We start from the raw sequence: 20,070 nt of genomic DNA on the forward strand, positions 1-20,070 counted from the left end.
CCAGCAGCGTTGCAGTACTTGACACACTCAAACCGGTGCGCCTGGCACCTACCCCGTTCAAAGGCACTTAAATATTTTGTCTGCCCATTTGACCTCTGAATGGCACACATACAAGATCCATGTCTCAAGGCTTAAAAATCCTTCTTTAACCCATCTCCTCCCCTTCATCTACATTAACAGGTGACATCAATAAGGAATCATAGCTTTGACGTGGATTCACCTGGTCAGTCTATGTAATGGAAAGAGCAGGTATTCCTAATGTTTTGTACAATCATTGTATATCACTCTAAAATGGGTGTGAATACTTTTGAACAGATTTCCAAAATTAAAATCACTTGGACCTGATTTGCTGGTGTTTTTAGTATTTTATGTCCAACAACTAAAACAAATAAACGTGTATTCTTTTTTTTCTTTCAGAAACTTGGGGGGTCAAAATAAAATCATTTCACCAGTTTGGGAACCCTGAATTACATCATGAATATAAGTGCCAGTCTTACAGAATGCCGTGCTTTAGCCTATATATTCAGATATATGGAAACCAATAATCTTAGAATCATAAAGTGAAATACAGTATAAGAAATGTTGACATAAACACAGAAAAAGGTGTTGAGAAACTTTATTTGGAGCAGAGAGACAATGAAAATGGACAGCTCAGTAAAAGTGAGATGTCTTGTTGCTTGAATCCTTCAGTTTATTCATGTTTGCAGGATTTTCACATAGCACTGTACAAGCCATATATTTAACACTTCCTCTTTAGTTTACAATTACTTTTAACGCTATTCATCTCAAAGAGACAACTAAGCAACCTCTGAGAATTCAGTTTTGGCAGATTTGTAATATACATTAGATTTAAATCTGGGTTCAAATTACCCATCTGCAAGCCCTGGATGAAAGGGGTACGTCAATGCTCTGGCAGATGAAAGTGCCTCGAGTTATTTATAGCACCTAAGTGTTTGAATTTCTTTTCACCTTTTTTCAGAATGTTGCATAACCAATTTGGTTCAATCATAGTGGAAAGTTTTAATATATTAAACACTTATTTGCATGATAGTCCTTCTAAACATCTAAATTAAGCTACTGTAGTGTCATCACTGATTTTTAAAAAGCATTTTGGAAATGCCTATCAATCGGTGATTCATCTGGCATGGTTTAGAATGTACACTAAACAAAAATATAAATGCAACATGTAAAGTGTTGGTCCCATGATTTCATGAGCTAAAATAAAAGATTGCAGACAAAAAGCTTATTTCGCTCAAACTTTGTGCACAAATTAGTTTACATCCCCCGTTAGTGAGCATTTTTTCCTTTGCCAAGACAATCCATCCACCTGACAGGTGTGGCATATCAAGGAGCTGATTAAACAGCTTGATCATTACACAGGTGCAGCTTGTGCTGCGGACAATAAAAGGCCAGTCTAAAATGCGCAGTTGTCACACAACACAATGCCACAGATGTTTTGAAGGAATGGGCAATTGGCATGCTGACCTCAGGAATGTCCACCAGAGCTGTTGCCAGAGAATTGCATGTTAATATCTCTACCATAAGCCGTCTCCAACGTTGTTTTAGAGAATTTGACAGACGTCCAACCGGCCTCAGAACCACAGACCATGTGTAACCACGCCAGTCCAGGACCTACACATCCGGCTTCTTCACCTGTGGGATCGTCTGATACCAGCCACCTGGACAGCTGATGAAATTGAGGAGTATTTGTCTGTAATAAAACTCTTTTGTGGGGAAAAACTCATTCTGATTGGATGGGCCTTGCTCCCCAGTGTGTGTGGCAGTCTCCCAAGTGGGTGGTCCTATGCCCTCCCAGGCCCACCGATAGCGGCGCCCCTGCCCAGTCATGTGAAATCCATAGATTAAGGCCTAATTAATTAATTTAATTTGACTGATTTCCTTATATGAACTGTAACTCAGTAAAATTTGTTTAAATTGTTGCGCTTATATTTTTGTTCAGTATATTTGTATATTCAATTGACAAGTGCACACAGCCTTGCCTGACTGCTCAAACTGAATTCTTCCGCTGCTCTATCGTTGGTAACAMACTTCAGTCTGAGAGTGCGATCATTGAAGTCATTTGTGACGACATCAAAATGAGGGGGGTTGTACAAAACAAGGCATCAGCGGTTGATCATCTATAACCCATCAGCATATCAAAGCCAATGACGAATTTTAAAACGCCGATTTACCCACATGTGTTCTGGCTCTGGCCCAACCCATCGGTTTCTGGGACCAATCAGACGGTCTAGAATGGATTTCCATTCTAGAAATCATCGGGGAGGTACTCAGATCCAGACTCATTGCGGAGGAGAAACTAACGTCCATGGGCGTGGCGTTTGGTCGGAGCAAGGAGTTTGGGTAGCTAGGCAACACAGCCATGGAGGCCCACTTAATCATCAAGAGCATTATAGGAGACAAATAGAAAACAATGTAAAAAGAACAGAAAATAAATAACGAAGTATTAACACTGAAATGCAAAACAGAACCATTTACAACACACACATTATTATCACCATCATTTAAACTTTGACAGTCTGAGTCCATAAATGTTTGTCAGTGTCCCCTCTACAGCAACTGACTGTAGCGTATGTGGAATGCTATCCAGTCAGTCAGGGCAGCCCCTCCTTTCGCACGCACAGCCCCAATCAGTATCGCCATGACGGCGGGCTGATACCCTGGGGAACATAGTGATCCAGGTGAGAACATTCCCATCCACTTCTCAGGTGGCAGGCCGTCTCCTGTGACCTCATTCCCTTTTAAGTCTCATCGGTTGTCTCTCCCTGTTGGGAAACGTCAGTCATCTCTCTCATTAAAACAAATAGGTGACTGGTTTTGCTCAGAGGAGAAGAGACAATAGGAAACAACTATTACGTGTCTGTATATTTTACATAGTTTACAATTGGCTCATTCATCCCCCTCCTTTCCCCTGTAACTATTCCCCAGGTCGTTGCTGCAAATGAGAACGTGTTCTCAGTCAACTTACCTGGTAAAATAACGGTAAAATAAAATAAATAAATAAATAAAAATATTGGTGTGTGACTGAGGGAGAGAGCATCACAGTCACTGCTGATGCTGTTCCAATGTGACTCCTTTCCACAAAGTAAAGCACCTCAAGGAAGTCTTTGAGGAATGTTGAGTGTTCAATGGTGGAAATCATGTAGAGTTCGCTCCACCAATAAATAAAGGACATTCTGTTCAATGGGTTTCAAAATGTAGCCCCAAATCTGTTGTCTTCAGACGTATATACACAACACGTGTATTTTACATGAAGTGCCATCATACTATCATCTTCCACCTTCCTCTCATGGCACCCACTTGACAACAAACCAAACAGGGGTCTGTCCATCATGGAACATTTAAACATGATTTTTGTCCTAAAAGAAAGTTATTAAAAACAAAAGTACAACCAGGCAAATGTCTGTACAAAATCCTTTGAACTCAGTCCTGGTTTGCAGTTACTCATCATTGCCATAGAACAGTATCTACTTTGAATAACGTCCAAGGCTGGAAGTAGCGCACAGAGGTTTCTTTTGACCCTTTGGACACTGGTGCAGAACAAAGTCAAAGTTCYCCGACGTGCACATGGCGTAGAAGACGTTAGCTTTGTCCGGAATGAGTAACTCTGAAAAACAGAAGATGTGGGGGTTGGTATGAGAAATCAGAATATTACATACAGTATGCGTACACTATTAAAAAGTCCTCTTCAATCATTCCAGGACAACAATATCTTCAGTAATATTTCTACTGTAGTTCAGTACAGTTAATGCTAAACTATAACAACTATCTTTGCTTGACCAACACTGATCTGCACAGTGATGTGGCATCTTTGAGTGGGCATATGTACTGTGTAAGAGCATTGATTGTTTTAGCTCACCTCTTTCCTGGGAGATCAACTGTGTGAGGGTGAAGTCTTGACAGGTCAGGTGCTCCAGGTTGTGTTTTTCCAGGGCCCTCTGGATCACCTGGGCAGTTTTGTCCTGACCAGTCAGCTGAGAAGGACAAGTCAAACAAGCAGTTAATATGCTGTAATGAGGAAGCGAAGGGGTTTGGCTGAAAAACCTCCCTTCAACCAACCAGAGTATCTTAAATAACAACACCCCCCCCCCGACTTCGCTGATAACTTCTTTGAGGAAAAATGTACATACTACGACTGTGATATGTGGTTGTCTCCCCTAGCTATCTTAAGATGAACGCAATAACTAAGTCGCTCTGGATAAGAGCGTCTGCCAAATAACTAAAATGTAAATGTAACCAACACAGCAGTTCTTATCTTAGATTTCATCATAACCAAATGTACAGAGCTAGAGTACTACACACATGATCCCTTTTACATTTCCATAACAGGACCCCAAGATAATCCCTACCGCCAGATCACAACCCAAGCTCACCAGGATGCTCTTGTACATGTTGCCGTTGCCAGCCTCCACACTGACCCTCACTATACAGGAGTCAGCCACCTGTCTGTTGTAGAGYGGGAGGGAGGTCATGGACACAGAGCGCTTGTGATGAGAGGCCAGCATGGGTTTAGGGTGGGCAGCCACTGGAGCAGAGAGGTCAGGCTGAGAACTGGAGGAACAAGTGGAGGGAGTGGAGCCATCCGGGGAGGAGGGTAAGGCCTCCGCCACATTTTGACAGGAGCTGGACAGAGACTGGGACAAGGTAGAGAGACAGAACATGCATGAGTGCCTATGGAAATAATGAATTAGTCTTTCAGTTTCTCTGTCTGAGATATTGACCTCAGCACATTTTGTGGACAACTGAAGTATTGAGCCATGCTTCACCAGCAAGGCATGTGCTAAGCAAACACCACTCCTGCTTGGCTTCAAGGACCTGGTCAATTGACATTCCAGTTCTCAAGGACATCAGTTTCGATGAGATGTCAATGGGGATCACTGTTATGAATGGGAGGTTATATAAAAAGCCACATAATGGCAATTACTTTTGAATTGCTTCATGGTGTAACTACTGGTATTAGTAAAGTGTAACTAGAGGATGTTTTGTAGTACAGRGTGTTCTATTAAAACATTTGAAACAGCTTTAACCAGGGTGKGCAATGACTGACAGYAAGAGAGAGACAGTCAGAGGCATGTRTAAAGGGGATAGGAGAGAGCTGTACCTGCAGTRTYAGTGTGGAGGGAGGGGTGGAGAGATCCTCCATCTCAGAGCCACTGGACCCTGAAGACGACACACTGATCTGGTCTGCATGGGTTTTCCTGCTGGATCCCTCACTCACTTTCAGGAGTCTGCAAATACACACAGTTAGAACTTTCCACTAAATTAACAAATGTGGTCAACGTACACTAGTAAAACCTTAAATACTGCATTTTGTCATTGTTCTTTTACAGTTCTTGTTTATTTGCAACAATATTACACTAGTTGTATACAGTTGGAAGTTTACATACACTTAGGTTGTTTTTCAACCACTCCACAAATTTCTTGTTAACAAACTATAGTTTTGGCAAGTTGGTTAGGACATCTACTTTGTGCATGATCACAAGTCATTTTCCAGACAATTGTTACAGACAGATTATTTCACTGTATCACAATTCCAGTGGGTCAGAAGTTTACATACACTAAGTTGACTGTTGGCTTTAAACAGCTTGGAAAATTCCAGAAATGATGTCATGGCTTTAAAGCTTCTGATAGGCTAATTGACATCAATTTGAGTCAATTGGAGGTGTACTGTGGATGTATTTCAAGGCCTACCTTCAAACTCCAGCTGGCTCTTTGCTTGACATCATGGGAAAATCAAAAGAAATGCACCAAGACCTCAGAAAAAAATTGTAGACCTCCACAAGTTGGTTCATCCTTGGGAGCAATTCTAACACACTGAAAGTACCAAAGTTCATCTGTACAAACAATAAGTAACGCAAGTATAACACAATGGGACCGCACCGTCATACCCCTCACGGAAGGGAGACGAAGTTCCTGTCTCTAGAGATGAACGTACTTTGATGCGAAAAGTGCAAATCAATCCCAGAACAAGCAAAAGACCTTGTGAAATGCTGGAGGAAACAGTTAAACAAAAGTATCTATATCACCCAAAGACAAAAACGGACGTCCTATAGTCGACATTAACCTGCAAAGGCGGCTCAAAAAACACTGCATCAAAACACATAAAAAATGCCAGGACTAGGTAAACAAACAAGATCGTACTTTGAGAAATGTCTCTGTCTTGATGCAATCAAAATAACAACTGTTTGGCCATAAAGAAATATATTAGTTTTGGAGGAAAAAGGGGATGTCTTGCAAGCTTGAATGAACACCATCAACGTGAGAAACGGGGGTGGCAGCATCATGTTGTGGGGTGGCCTGTTACTGCAGGAGGGACTGGTGCACTTTCAAACATAAGATGGCCTTATGAAGAATGGAAATTTAAATGTGGAGTTTATTGAAACAACATTCAAGGACATCAGGTCCGGAAGTTAAAGCTGGTCGCAGATGGGTCTTAAAAAAAAAAATGGACAATGACCCCAAGCATATATTTCAAGAGTTGTGGCAAAAATGGCTTAAGGAAACAAAGTCAATGTATTGGAGTGGCCATCACAAAGCCCTGACCTCATCCATAGAAAACATTTGTGGGCAGAACTGAAAAAGCGTGTGTGCGCAATGAGGCCTACAAACCTGACTCAGTTACACCAGCTCTGTCAGGAGGAATGGGACAAAATTCACCCAAGTTATTGTGGTAAGCTTGTGAAAGGTTACCTGAAACATTTGACCCAAGTTAAACAATTTAAAGGCAATGCTACCAAATACTAATTCTGACCCACTGGGAATGTGATGAAAGAAATAAAAGCTGTAATAAATCATTCTCTCTACTATTATTCTGACATTTCACATTCTTAAAATAAAGTGGTGATCCTAACTGACCTAAAACAGGGACATTTTATTCGGATTAAATGTCCGGCATTGTGAAACTGAGCTTAAATGTATTTGGCTAAGGTGTATGTAAACCTCTGACTTCAACTGTATATTAGAGATGGGGTGAATACTATTGTCTTGATTAGAATTAACAAGATGGCAACTGCTGTTAAGAGAAGTGTTCAGTACTCACYAGGACAGTTTCTTGCTGAGCAAACGGTGGCTCCAGGCGCTTGGGGAGCAGATGTCTATTGGAAGCTCCATGTTTCTGGACAGTTCATAGCTGTGGCAGAACACATAGAAAACACTTTTGAGGCCTGAAGTCAGGGTGGACTTGTCTAAATGTATACAGCCTTTTGTTCCAGCCCTGCACTAGCACATCTGATTTTAAAAGCCTAAACACACTGCAGCCTTGTGTCAACCCCAGCTCTAGATGGGTTTTCTATAAATTTCCTTAACAGGCAAAACCAGGGTAGGGATTATGTTTACATGTCATTTGAGTAGTACATTTGGGTATACAGTATATTAGAAAGAGACAATTCAGGTTGTATAAGGGGTTTATTGGCCTATAAGGGGCATCATTTTAAGACATGATTAGGCACCATTAATCCTTACAAAGCTCACCAGCTCTTTATCTCCTCATCGATCTACCATAAAACCAGTGGGGGACAGGTTCTCACCTCTCCTGGTCAGTGAGCAGCTTCTGGCCCTGCAACCAGGCAGTGATCCTGGTGTGATGGGGCAGGTTGTACTGAGAGCAGGAGGCTTGGAGCTGCCGGATCTGAGAGAGAATCTCAAACTCCTGCAGAGAGAGAGGGAGATCATGAGCCCATGTCAGCTGTGTGGTTGTTATGTAACTTGTCCTGAACTAGTAACACCTGACAACACTTTTAACAGTCATGGGGCTCCAATAAAGGCTGAGAGATAGTAATTTAGAGCAGTAAGCAAACATCCTTAAGCATAAAGGTGTGCACTTTTTCCTTCGGCATGTGAGTGTACCACCAATTCAATGCATGTCATGTCCTATAACAAGGGTGAAATATTTAGACACGTTTGTACTGCATCTTTTGTTTTCTTTACGTAAAATCCTATTCCCTACAGGCTTAGAGACCGAAGACAAAAACAGCAACAACTTACCCTCCTCCTCTTTTCAAAGTTTATGAGGTCCCCCTGTCAAAAATAGCACAACATGCTATTATACTTGACAATATGGAAGATTTATTATCAATATTAAACATTAAGATAGCAATCCGCTATAAGGTAAATATAGAATTAACTTAAAGTAGCTGCCATAACTGAGCAGTCTGTTTCAATGGCTGTTTGCTTACCTCCACAGTATCTGGTAGAGCAGTGTCCAGCATTGTGAGGATAGTCAGGTATGTGCCCAGGTAAGGAACCACCCCACCGGAGGTGCTCTGAGGAGACAACAGTACAGAGACAGCATGTCAGCAGAGGATTCTAGTAACACAGCTTTAGAGAGAATGTGCATATGATGCTAGAAAAGGTCTTGGTCTATTATTAATGTCCTTTCATAGCCTAGTAATCTGTGGCCATTTGAAACATCAGTGGCTAAGAATAGGATGGCTTCCTCTTGCCACACATGACTCTCTGTCTTTGAATAGATTCTTCCTCTAGGGGAATCACTGTAACCTCTTGTGGGTTAAGAGKTGATGGGGTTAGGGGGCTACATGTGACTTCAAGAAGCAGAAACTGCCCCCGCAAAATACTGAGTAGACAATACTAGAATCCTTCCTCCCCTTTCCACCACTCCCCCGGTAGCAGCTTATAATAAACAAAATTTTTTTAAACTTTCAAATACACAGAATTCTGCTATCATTTCTATTTTATTTTATACCCCCCTTTTTCTTGATATCCAATTGCGATCTTGTCTCATCGCTGCAACTCCCCAATGGGCTCGGGAGAGGCGAAGGTCGACTCATTCGTCCTCGAAACATGACCCCCCAAGCCGCGCTTCTTTTTTTTACCCCCTTTTTCCCCCAATTTCGTGGTATCCAGTTGGTAGTAGTTACAGTCTTGTCTCATCGCTGCAACTCCCGTACGGACTTGGGAGAGGCGAAGGTCGAGAGCCATGCGTCCTCCGAAACACAACCCAASCTAGCTGCACTGCTTCTTGACACAACGCACATCCTATCCCGGAATCCAGCCGCACCAATGTGTCGGAGGAAACACCATACACCTGGCGACCTGGTCAGCGTGCACTGCGCCCGGCCCGCCACAGGAGTCACTAGTGCGCGATGAGACAAAGATATGCCTGCCGGCCAAACCCTTCCTAACCCGGATGACACTGGGCCAATTGTGCGTCGCCCCCAATGGACCTCCCGGTCGCGGCCGGCTGCGACAGAGCCTAGGCTCGAACCCAGAATCTTTGGTGGCACAGCTAGCACTGCGATGCAGTGCCTTAGACCACTGCGCCACCCGGGAGGCAAGCCGTGCTTCTTAACACCCACTCAACCTGGAAGCCAGCTGCACCAATGTGTCGGAGGAAACACCGTTCAATTGACGACCAAAGTCAGCTTGCAGTTGTAAAGTAAAGCCCCCTTCAGCCAAACCCTCCCCTAACCGGATGACGCTGGGCCAATTGTGCGCCGCTCTATGGGACTCCCGGTCACGGCCGGGTGTGACACAGCCTGGGATCAAACCCCAGGCTGTAGTGAAGCTGCAACACTACGATGCAGTACCTTAGACCACGACGCCACTCGGGAGGCCTCTGCTATCATTTCTGTCCATTTAATGTTGCATGTAAAGAAGAGAAAGCTAAACTCAAACATAATGACCCCCACTATATATAGATATCTCTCATGTCTACATATCATGTTTGCAATGTCTCTTAATCTCTCTCTGAAGTATTGCTTACCATCTGTCTGGCAATAGGACATCGCTTGGATATCTTGGGAGAAATGTTATCCATGGCTGTTTGGCTTCCATCCTGAAAAGGGGTCAGATAGAAGCTAAATTCAGTCTGCTTTTATGGCCTTCCATTGTCAACCTATCCACTCATGTGCAATGACCTACAGCATATGCAAAGAGTCAGTCAAATCTGGTCTAGGTCAGAACTTCCTTTACCAGCTTATGGGGTCAACACCACATTGGTTGTTCTTAGAATAGACACACACACACACACACACACACATTATGTAAACAATATATTGAGCTTTTAAAATCCATGCAAACGTGAACAAAAGCAGTTTTGTGCTAAGGAACATTTTCATAAGAACATCTGTCAAAACCACAATTTCTAAGAGCCTGTTAATACAGACACAGGGAGCACGTTAAACTATTTTTCTGGAACAGTCCAGTTGAACAAGGGGTGGACCAATACAGTCAAATTAAATAAAGATGTGAGGCAAATGAAGGTGTTTCTCAAGGAACTGCTGGGGAAATTGTCATTAGTGTAGTGTTTGTTGACAATGATGTTAATATCAGCTTATTTGGAAATTCTGAGCAATATGTAGAATATTACTTTAGAGCCCTCTCKCTGTAACCAGACCGAATGAAGATTTGACACAAACACCCAGAGCCGACAGAAAAATAGAACACCCTCTCTTTTGCTTTGGGACAATGGCTTACTATTAACACACTGTTACGCAATTTCACTAAACATTAACTTGACAGAAAGATGGGTTTTAATAAGTCGTAAAAGTAGAATATCAAGGTGCTTGAAGATGTAAGTAAAGGTCAACTGCTCTCAAAACAAAACACTCCATATTGTAAGTATTTCAACAGTGTCATATCGTCTGCATTATGGTTGTAAAAAGAAAGCATACATTTGTGCAGAGACGCAAGTTTAAAAAATGAAGTTAAATKATTTTCCTTAATGTACTTGATTCTTACCTCCAAACTGATCTCTCTGTTGCTCAACACACAGTTCTCATCAGGGAAGGTTTCACAGAGGTTATCAAAGATGGCCACACTGTCCCTGAWGAAGAACAAACCAATTAAATCAATCCAAAAATAACACAGACAAGACATCACTAGCAACTTTATTACAAAAMATATCCTTGAAGCTTCAAAGGGATTTAGAGTTGGTAAGGCATGSCATGTTGACCTAAAATTATTGTTCAACTATTCTTGACTGACACAATAAAAATTGTTTATTACATAGTTATGGCATGAAGTACAAACTAAGGTTAMTTGAATAATGTAGGTCAATTACTAGTAAATCATTTCCTTACTAAGCCTTACATTCTCAGAGGAAAAGGACACCCTTGTTCATTTTTTTTGCCATATTCAATCAATGTTATTGGCCCTCTAGCTTCATGACTCAACTAACCCTTGCAGTGTGACTCGACAGTCCGTACCTACACACAGCAGCCCACGTCTTCCTCAGCCTGTAGACAGCATTGGACTGAAGGGCAGACAGGATGGCCCTCAAAGAGGAGAAATTCTTCAGCTGCCGACACTCCTGTTTCAGAAAARAGTCACAAGTTAGAGACTGACTAGGGACTTACAACTGAATGCACTGAGAACCAGGATACAGTTTAACGTTTAGATGTGTAAGAAYGCTGCACTTGGATTTGAAAATGTATCCCTCAAATGGTCCAAGTTACTAGATGTGTCTGACCTGTCCTACTCTGATCCACTTCTCAATGACGCAGGCCCTCTGAGCTGGGCTGGAGGCCCTGTGGACGGAAGTGGGGCTGGAGGTGGGCCGGCAGAGCAGGGAGGTGATGACTCGGTTGGTGACTGCATTAAACTGAGTAATGGTGGCGCTGACGGTAGCAGACAGGTTCTCCTTCTTGTCTCTCTGGGACCACACACAGCCCAGACACTGGTAGGGAACCACCTTCCCAAACAGCCCCTGAGAGACGCACAGATAAGGAAGGTAAAATGGAAAAAGAGTGTTAACGATCCACTCCTGAGGACGCATATTAAGAGCCAGAAATMATCTGCCAWGATTGACACTTACAGCYTCCAGTCGGGTGAGCTGTTCTGCGATGGCTGTGACTGAGAAGTCCATGATGTCACCCTGATCCKGTGGGCTGTCCCATTCTASGCCTTCCTCCCCTGAGCCCTCATCTTCCTGATTAACCTCAGCCTGGGAAGAATGGCCACCAGTGTCCATTTCTATTAAAGGGAGAGAGGAATGACAGAAGAGGATCAACAATGGTATCATAATCAAAGGCAATTCAKAGAAAAGGTTAGGAAAAACAAGTGAATCCTGTACCTTCTCTCTGGAATTTCTTAAGCAGAGTTTCAGAGCGCTGGGCCAGTGAACAGAAGGAGGACAGGGTGTGCAGGTGGTCCATCAGCAGCCTTAGGGAGGGGTGCTGAGGAGGATCCCGGAAGTCCTCACTGTACTCCTCCAACCAAGTCTGGATCAGGGGCAACAGACGCCTGAGGAGACAACGTGATGAAACAATGTCTTCCCTGTTTCAGAGTCAAGGAAATAAATGTGATCAAGGGAAAAGCAGCCACCTCACCTCCTGTGACATTCACTATTGTACACATCTGAAGCCCCATTGTCCCTGTGAGAACAATTAGGAAGAGTGTCAGACTCATCTAAACTGTGATTGTGACCAACAGGACAGTGGTCCATTCTTCTTCAGACTGTTTTTCTTTGGTCTGTCTCTATGTTTCGTTGTTATCCTGACACTGACCTCACTCTAAACTCAGCGAATAATTGCTGTTGTTGTAAAACCTGTAATGGCTAACTACCTGCTGGGTGCTTWTTATCATTACATCAAAGATGCTGAGATAGTCATTTTGTGAGGGAAGCAAGAAAGAAAAAACAATCTGACGAAACTAAGTGACTTTGCARACACAGCGAGAAGTGTTGTTCAAAAACAACCACTCTCGACGTACCCTCTCATCTGTGTCCAACATAACATTATGAATCCAATTTGGCTCATCTTATTTGTTACTGTGATAACTCGGAATGTGTCAAAAGAGTTGTGTTTGCAAAAAAGGTGGGTGAAGACAAGAAGGCAAAAGAGGGAGAGAGACATTTTTAGGCCATTTCACCCAAAATGTATTTTATAGAAGATGGGTTTTAATAAGCAGTAAAACTAGAACGTCAAGGTGTTTTCAAACTAAAGACGTCAAACAACCTGCTCACCTCATTTCATACGGTATAATTTTAACAGTGAAATAGCTTCTGCATTATGGTCTAAGACAATGGTCAGGTGAAACATAACAGCAGTTATGAGTACTGTAAACTTAATGACATGGCCTACCTCTGGAAGAGCAGTTCAATGAGTGCACTGTTAGTGGTGAAGGTCTGGTAGGTGGACAGAAAGATCCYTCTGTAGTCGGGCTCCTGGCAGCAGGGGTCCAGGAGGTGGCTCACCAGCCGGTTCAGGGTGGCTGCCTTCAGCCTGCGCACCTTGCAGGTCCGGTACTGGACGAAGGCCACGCATGGCCGGGCCTCGGTGMGGCTGGCTGGTATCTGGACGGGCTCCCGACGCAGGGTGATCCCATACAACGCCCCCTCCTCAAACTCCTCCCCCCACTCCTGCACTGGGTTCTGGGTGGGAAGGAGGAACTCACACYGTGAGATGGGGAGACTGGAGCTCCTTTCAATTCCTTCAATCCTCAATACTCTTGTATTGACGCATACTGGACTAGACACCTCATTTTTGTTTTTGGAAACACGGAGGTCAAAAGGAGGATCATTAGCAGGTAAAAATAGCCATAGTTGACCACTAACAAACAAGCAGAGGTGACCCGCGGACATGCAAACCACCTAAACCCCCCCTGATCCACAGTGATSAGGCGGCTATGAGGCTCACACAACAACAAACTGGACCTCACATGCAACACAGACATTTCAGCTCATGTGTACAATAGCTGTCTAGGGGCAGTAGACCACTGACAGGACAGAGCCTCCAGACCATAATGACCAGCTTTAAGARCAGATTGATGTTTATGGTCCATTACAGTAAGCCTATACAGAGGCATGCCCGCCTTGTGAGCAAAATGTAGACAATTCACCTGGAAGGTCTGTGATACAGGATGTGTTTTGGGTTTATCGGTTATTAGCTGACTGGTGAAAAGACAAACTCATGTTTGATTTCTTCGCTTTAAAAGTTTAATTCAAATCTCTCTTAGAAACACTGTACTGTTTACGTTAGAGAAAACACTGAGCAGAAATMGAGATATGAATTCAATCACTTTGACAGCATCCCTTTTTTCCCCATACATGTTTGCCGATGGAAGAAGTGCTCAGCAAGTGACTTTTTGGACATGAATGGAAAAATATTCTGGAGAGAGGTGCTCAAAGTTTCCCCATTTTGCATACCCCACCATACCATCAGACATCCATGTCTTAATCATTGGAAAAGATACATGGTTAAACAGGGTTGTCAAACCAATTTATTGAATACAATAAAATAATGCATTATTTTTTTAACCTTTAACGTAAATGATTACCCAGCCTGTATTCAAGAGCATGTTGTGTCTCAACTGATGGCAGGCACAACAACCTCAGATTATGTCAAATAGGCCAATTTGAACAAATATATAATTTATGTTTAAGGTTAAAAKTATATATATTTTCCAGTGATGAAGACATGGATGTCTCATGGTATGGTATGCAAAATAGGTCAACTTTAAGCACCTTTCTCTGTTTTGGCATTCAGATCCAAAAAGTCACTTTCTGAGCKCTTCTACYACGGGCAAATATGTATGGAAGGTTTTCTTCAAATCAAAAAGGGGTGCTATCAAAAAGTGYCTGAATTCAAATGGATTTACCCAATTAAAACATTTCATACAATAGTCTGCATATTTAGCAGGACAAGGAACTTGACTCTAATGTATGCCAAATAACATTGGTACAGAACAACATGAAAAGGTACACAGCTTGCCTATTGAGGACAAGAGAAATGTGGTACAAAGAGACGGCACCTGGGTCAAATAATTGAAACGACATGATCAAAGAAATCGTAAATAAATCAGCATAATCCCCTTTAAAATATGTAACCTATTAAATCTACAGTGGCAAGAAAGAGTATGTGAACACTTTGAAATTACCTGGATTACCTAAATTGGTTAACCAGACTGTTAGTCTATTGTTGTGACCTAGATGAAGATCAGAGCAAATTTTATGACCAATTTATGCAGAAATCCAGGTATTTCCAAATAGTTCACATACTTTTTCTTGCCACTGTATCCCTCCACCCACTCCCCCAACTCAGTCCTCCATACAAGTCCGTCACTAGCCCCCAATCAATCTCTCTGTTCTAATACACGCCKKTCATATCTGTKCACRGCTTTCTGATATAATTTAGGCTTTCCCCCCTATGTCCCTGTCAGAACTAAACYGTCTGGTTTTAACYTTGGCACTYATATTATCCATGTATGKTCAAAYKAAATCAGAYCATTTTAAYTCATATGCCATCTGACAGACGTYCAGATGCYTATGGTGGGCAGAGCACTCYAGGCACATTATAATCATTAKCCAGCTCCTAAATTACAGAGGGTTACTGAGGTACAAGGCAGGCAGACGTGCGTCACAACCTAYTTATACACACCTGACAAAAGACCAGGCCAAGAAAAAGAGACACTATTATCGGTGTCGTGAGGGGACCAATATCACACCATTGTCCTTTATGGAATACTGCATTACATTATCTGTAGGCCTACATGAGGCCAAGGCACAGAGATCCTAATTCTATGGGCAAGGATACAATACAGTAACATCTTTATCTTAGTCTTAGGTGCACCAAACTAAATTCAAAACAGACAAGATTTGTCCAATATTGAGACTAAACTAAACATAATGATACAAATTCTATCAGGATATCTCTCGAAAACCCTTCTTCCCCGTATGTGAACTACAATTTCGATGCTTTGTTTAAATGTTTAGAAACATAAATCATAGCTTTCAAACCGGTTTTCGAAACACATTCCGATATGCACCTTATCTTTCATATCAGCGAAAACATTTTTTCAAATAAGATAACTTACTGTGGTAGTTTAGCACAGATCCACAAACTGTGTGTGCCTCCAGTGATGAACTACACTTCCTCCCCAGTTATGCTTACACACAGGTTAACGGAGAACGCTAGATAGCAATTTAGCACAGGTGGCAGCCTATGTCTTCCGTAAACAAGCAATGTAACATGGAGATATGGCCGTGTAGGAACKCTAACCCCTAAAGGTCGGTAGTACATTTAATTCTCGCCGATATGAAACATGATCCTTGTTTCCAATACCATGCCGCAAGCGATGCGTTTTAACGTTTAGAACGAGTGTCTGGYATCTTAACAAAACTGCCCCGACCAGAAAATACTATTGTCAATAGTTGCTAAAGCAGTTAGCGTCTATTAATCTGTTAACATTATGATATCACCATGTATTGTTGYAAACCAGCTATAGGCCTAATACTCGTTTTTCCATTCAGGCAGTTTTATCTCATTAATAAATAGACCATGAGACTAAAAGAGGCACCATCGGTCGTCACAGGACAATGATGCAAATAAAAGTCTCACTGACAGATATGCATACACTAAATGCAAGGATATACTGTACATCCATGCATCTTGCATGCATTGGCAATATGTTGCAGTGTTGCTGCCTTATTCATTAGTTGCACATTAGCCTATTCATAGACGCCTTCTGGCCAGGGAAGTTTTGTTAAGAACCCAGACGTTTGCTCTCAGTGTTAACACGAAGGAAACATACGGACAAGTGGAGGCTGGTGGGAAGAGCTATAGGAGGACAGGCTCATTGTAATGGATGGAATGGAGTTAATGGAACGGATTCAATCGTGTGGTTTCCATATGTTTGATACAATTCAATTAACTCCATTCCAGCCTTTACAGTGAGCCAGTCCTCTTATTACTCCAGCCTCCTCTGATGAGGACCGTTGTCTTCTCAGGTATCTATTTCATATCAGCAAGAAATAATWGTGTTTTTAAAAAATATATATTACACTACTACCCACCTTATTAGGGTTAGGGTTCCCACACAGCCATATTTCCATGTTACAGCGCTTGTTTACAGAAAACAGACAGAAGACAGAGTCCACTGCCTATGCTAATTAACTGCTTCTCCAAACACCTGTGTGTAAACAGAAGACTGACGCCACAAAGTGTTGTCACTGAAAAAGACTGTCTGCTGCAACTGTGTTAAAACCGGTTTAAACCGTGTATATTAAGCCTATATTTTGATCTGACATGAAAGTAGAGGGCTTTATGTTCCTAAAGATCATACCGCAATTGTGAATCGATTCACGTTTAGATGGTGTATTTGGCTGCCATAACCAATTCACCTCGAAACAGAACATCCAAGGTCCTTAGATTATACGGAGTAACGTTAGGCTCATTTAGTCCATTATTGGGCTATAGCTACACATGTCTATAACGCTCTGATAAGAGCACTGTCTGATTTATGACCAACAGGTGTCAGAAGAGAAATTAGGCTATTAACCGCATATGACTCTGTTCAAACAGTGCATAACCTATGATTCAAATAGCCTACATTACATTATAGTTTCTTAAAATACAGTAAAACTAATAAGATAATAACTTTATCATTTCTAAATGAAACGCATGTCGTACAACCACAAAATTCTTATGCACATCATTGGAAATTACCATTGATATCTCCCATTTTCCCATCTCGTCAGTCACCGCAGAACGTTTATGGTGTGATAACTTCCATCTTGTTCAAACTAAGTGTTGAAGCTGAAAATACACATCCACTTCGAAGGAGTTGAAGTTTACGGCTGCATGGTGATATTAATAAATATTTTACAGAAACTTCTTTCTTTAAACTACATATTTAAAAAAAWATATATCATGTATTTTTTTTTATCTGCGTACTATTCGTCACATTTTGCGGTCGCATACAAGTTACACGCTATCCGTTGTCAAGAGCTTCCCATAGTTGATTGTCAGGCAGATCAATGAGCTACACTAGCTCGGCACCTAATGCCAGTATCGGTATATTCTTCAAGGCGAAGCCTGGCGTTCTTGCCTGTAACTCCCAGCTTTTATGCAGTGGGTGGCGGCTATGGGAAGAATAGGCTACTCATTTGAGTGCGGTCTTGATGAAAGGGGTGTGCTCTCTGGTCTACTCTTCTGTATGGGTTTGCATATTTCCTACAAAAAAACTACATAGGGGATAATCATCTGATCGAAACTCGAGCTCATTGCTTCTGCAAGTTCATCTTCTGGTGAGTTTTATTGTGATGATAAAGAAAAAACCTGGATGCTGAAAGTAAAATCTGTTGTTGGCAGCTCCACAACCTATATATTCTATGGAAAACAAGGATGGCAGAATGAGCACAATGATAATCAGGGATGATTGGGGTAAGTTGAGCGAAAGGGGTAAGTTGAGCCTCCCTTGTTTCTAGGAAACCATACACACAATTGATAATTTGACCAAATGTTTAGGAAGAGGTCATTTCATGGAGTCTGTGAAGGAAGAAACCACATGGGAAAAGTGGTAAGTAAGTTAGGTCCAAAAGATTTTCAGCAAGTCAAATGCATTTGTGTTAGAGGTTTCATGACGCTTGTATCTAAACCAAAGTAGATCCTTTTAAGTGTTCTATACATCAGTTGGGGTCTCTATAAGCTTCAATTCGAGGTTCTAAACCTAGCATGAGCGTGCATCCTTGTAGCTGTGTGAGCTAATATAGTCAAAATGTTTGCCTTGGGGTAAGTTCAGCCAGTGGCCATGGGGTAAGCGAACCAATGGCAAGTTGAGCAAATGTAAGTMTTTTCTTCCCATGCGTTATGCAAGGCATTGTTGTTGGGAAATGAGGTAAGAACAGGGCCTGACTTACGATAAAGGTGTTTTAAAAGTACAACGTCTTTGTTAGGTGTTAAGCCTATGTTAAAGGATGCTTAAAATGATTATAATACAAAAGCGATTGTGTTAAATTGTGTTTGAGAAATAGATAGATATGGTTTTAAAAAGGTGGTGTATTTCATTCAGTACATACATTTGTAGGTGGCTTAACTTACCCATACCCATGGTAAGTTGTGCCAAGATAATTTTGGGGGCACAAGCTGTGTTTTCAAAACTAATGTTTACATGAATTCTGATTATTTCCAGGGATACGCATCATCCAGAAATATATGTAGATATAATTATTAGAAAGAATACTATATTTCCCTTGTCGGAATGACGCTGAATGTAAAAAATTGCTAAACTTACCCCACTATCCCCTATTATTACTGATTGTATAGTTATTAGACAGCAATTATTACTGATTGCATGTTATTATACAGTAAGTAATTATTATTACTGATTGTATGTTATTACACAGTAATTGTTATTACTGATTGTATAGGTCATTACACAGTATGATACTTTAGATTTTGTAGGTTGTGCTATTTTGGCTGCTAATGTTGATCATTAGTATTGTTTATATTTATATTGATGGCTGTCAGTGTAACAGTTTTAACTTTAGTCTGTCCCGGGCACGAACCAGGGACCCTCTGCACCCATCAACAACAGTTACCCACGAAGCATCGTTACCCATCGCTCCACAAAAGCTGCGGCCCTTGCAGAGCAAGGGGAACCACTACTTCAAGGTCTCCGAGCAAGTGACGTCAACGATTGAAAGGCTATTAGCGCGCACCACCGCTAACTAGATAGCCATTTCACATCCGTTACATCAGCCCATGACTGATGCACTATGTTCTACCTCTGGGACAAATAAAGTGGAACCTTGAACTTMAATCTTCTCCTATTAATATACAAGTGCCTCACTAAGCTGGTTGTGTAAGGGTTGGGTAGTACTTTCTAAATGTAATCTGTTACCTGTCCTAAATTGTAATCAGTAACTCAAGTTTTGGATTTTATTTAATTTTACTAGGCAAGTCAGTTGAGAACAAATTCTTATTTTCAATTATGGCCTATGGCCTATGATGGCCTGAACTGCCTTGTTCAGGGGCAGAATGATAGATTTGTACCTTGTCAGCTCAGGAATCTGAACTTGCAACCTTTTGGTTACTAGGCTAACACTCTAACCACTAGGCTACGCTGCCGCCTCCAACTATTACTCAAACGGATTACTTTGATTACTTACTTTTGGATGACTTTCCCTTTAAAGGTCAACTGCCCCTTAGAACCAACTTCTCTGGTTTTAAACGGCCTATGTGGCATCGATATGAGTCAGAAACAGTCATTCTAGTGTCAAAATTGACTGTAAAGTGTAAATAGGATCATTTTGGTCATAAAGTCAGTCTTGTTCAAAACTGAGTTTGGTAAGTGACTGTGTCYTGACTTACTTGA

At 41.7% G+C, this 20,070-nt stretch overlaps 1 long non-coding RNA gene and 1 pseudogene across 1 annotated transcript in view; one reads left to right on the plus strand and one right to left on the minus strand.

Annotated features, from left to right (window-relative positions):
• Positions 1 to 20,070, plus strand: part of LOC139029381 (uncharacterized) — a 235,317-nt gene that overhangs the window by 175,290 nt on the left and 39,957 nt on the right. The window lies entirely within an intron of this gene.
• On the minus strand, positions 600 to 17,832 carry LOC111981243 (ral guanine nucleotide dissociation stimulator-like 1; annotated as a pseudogene).

Source organism: Salvelinus sp. IW2-2015, linkage group LG20 (genome assembly GCF_002910315.2).
Source record: "Salvelinus sp. IW2-2015 linkage group LG20, ASM291031v2, whole genome shotgun sequence".
In the NCBI taxonomy this organism is placed as follows: domain Eukaryota; kingdom Metazoa; phylum Chordata; class Actinopteri; order Salmoniformes; family Salmonidae; genus Salvelinus; species Salvelinus sp. IW2-2015.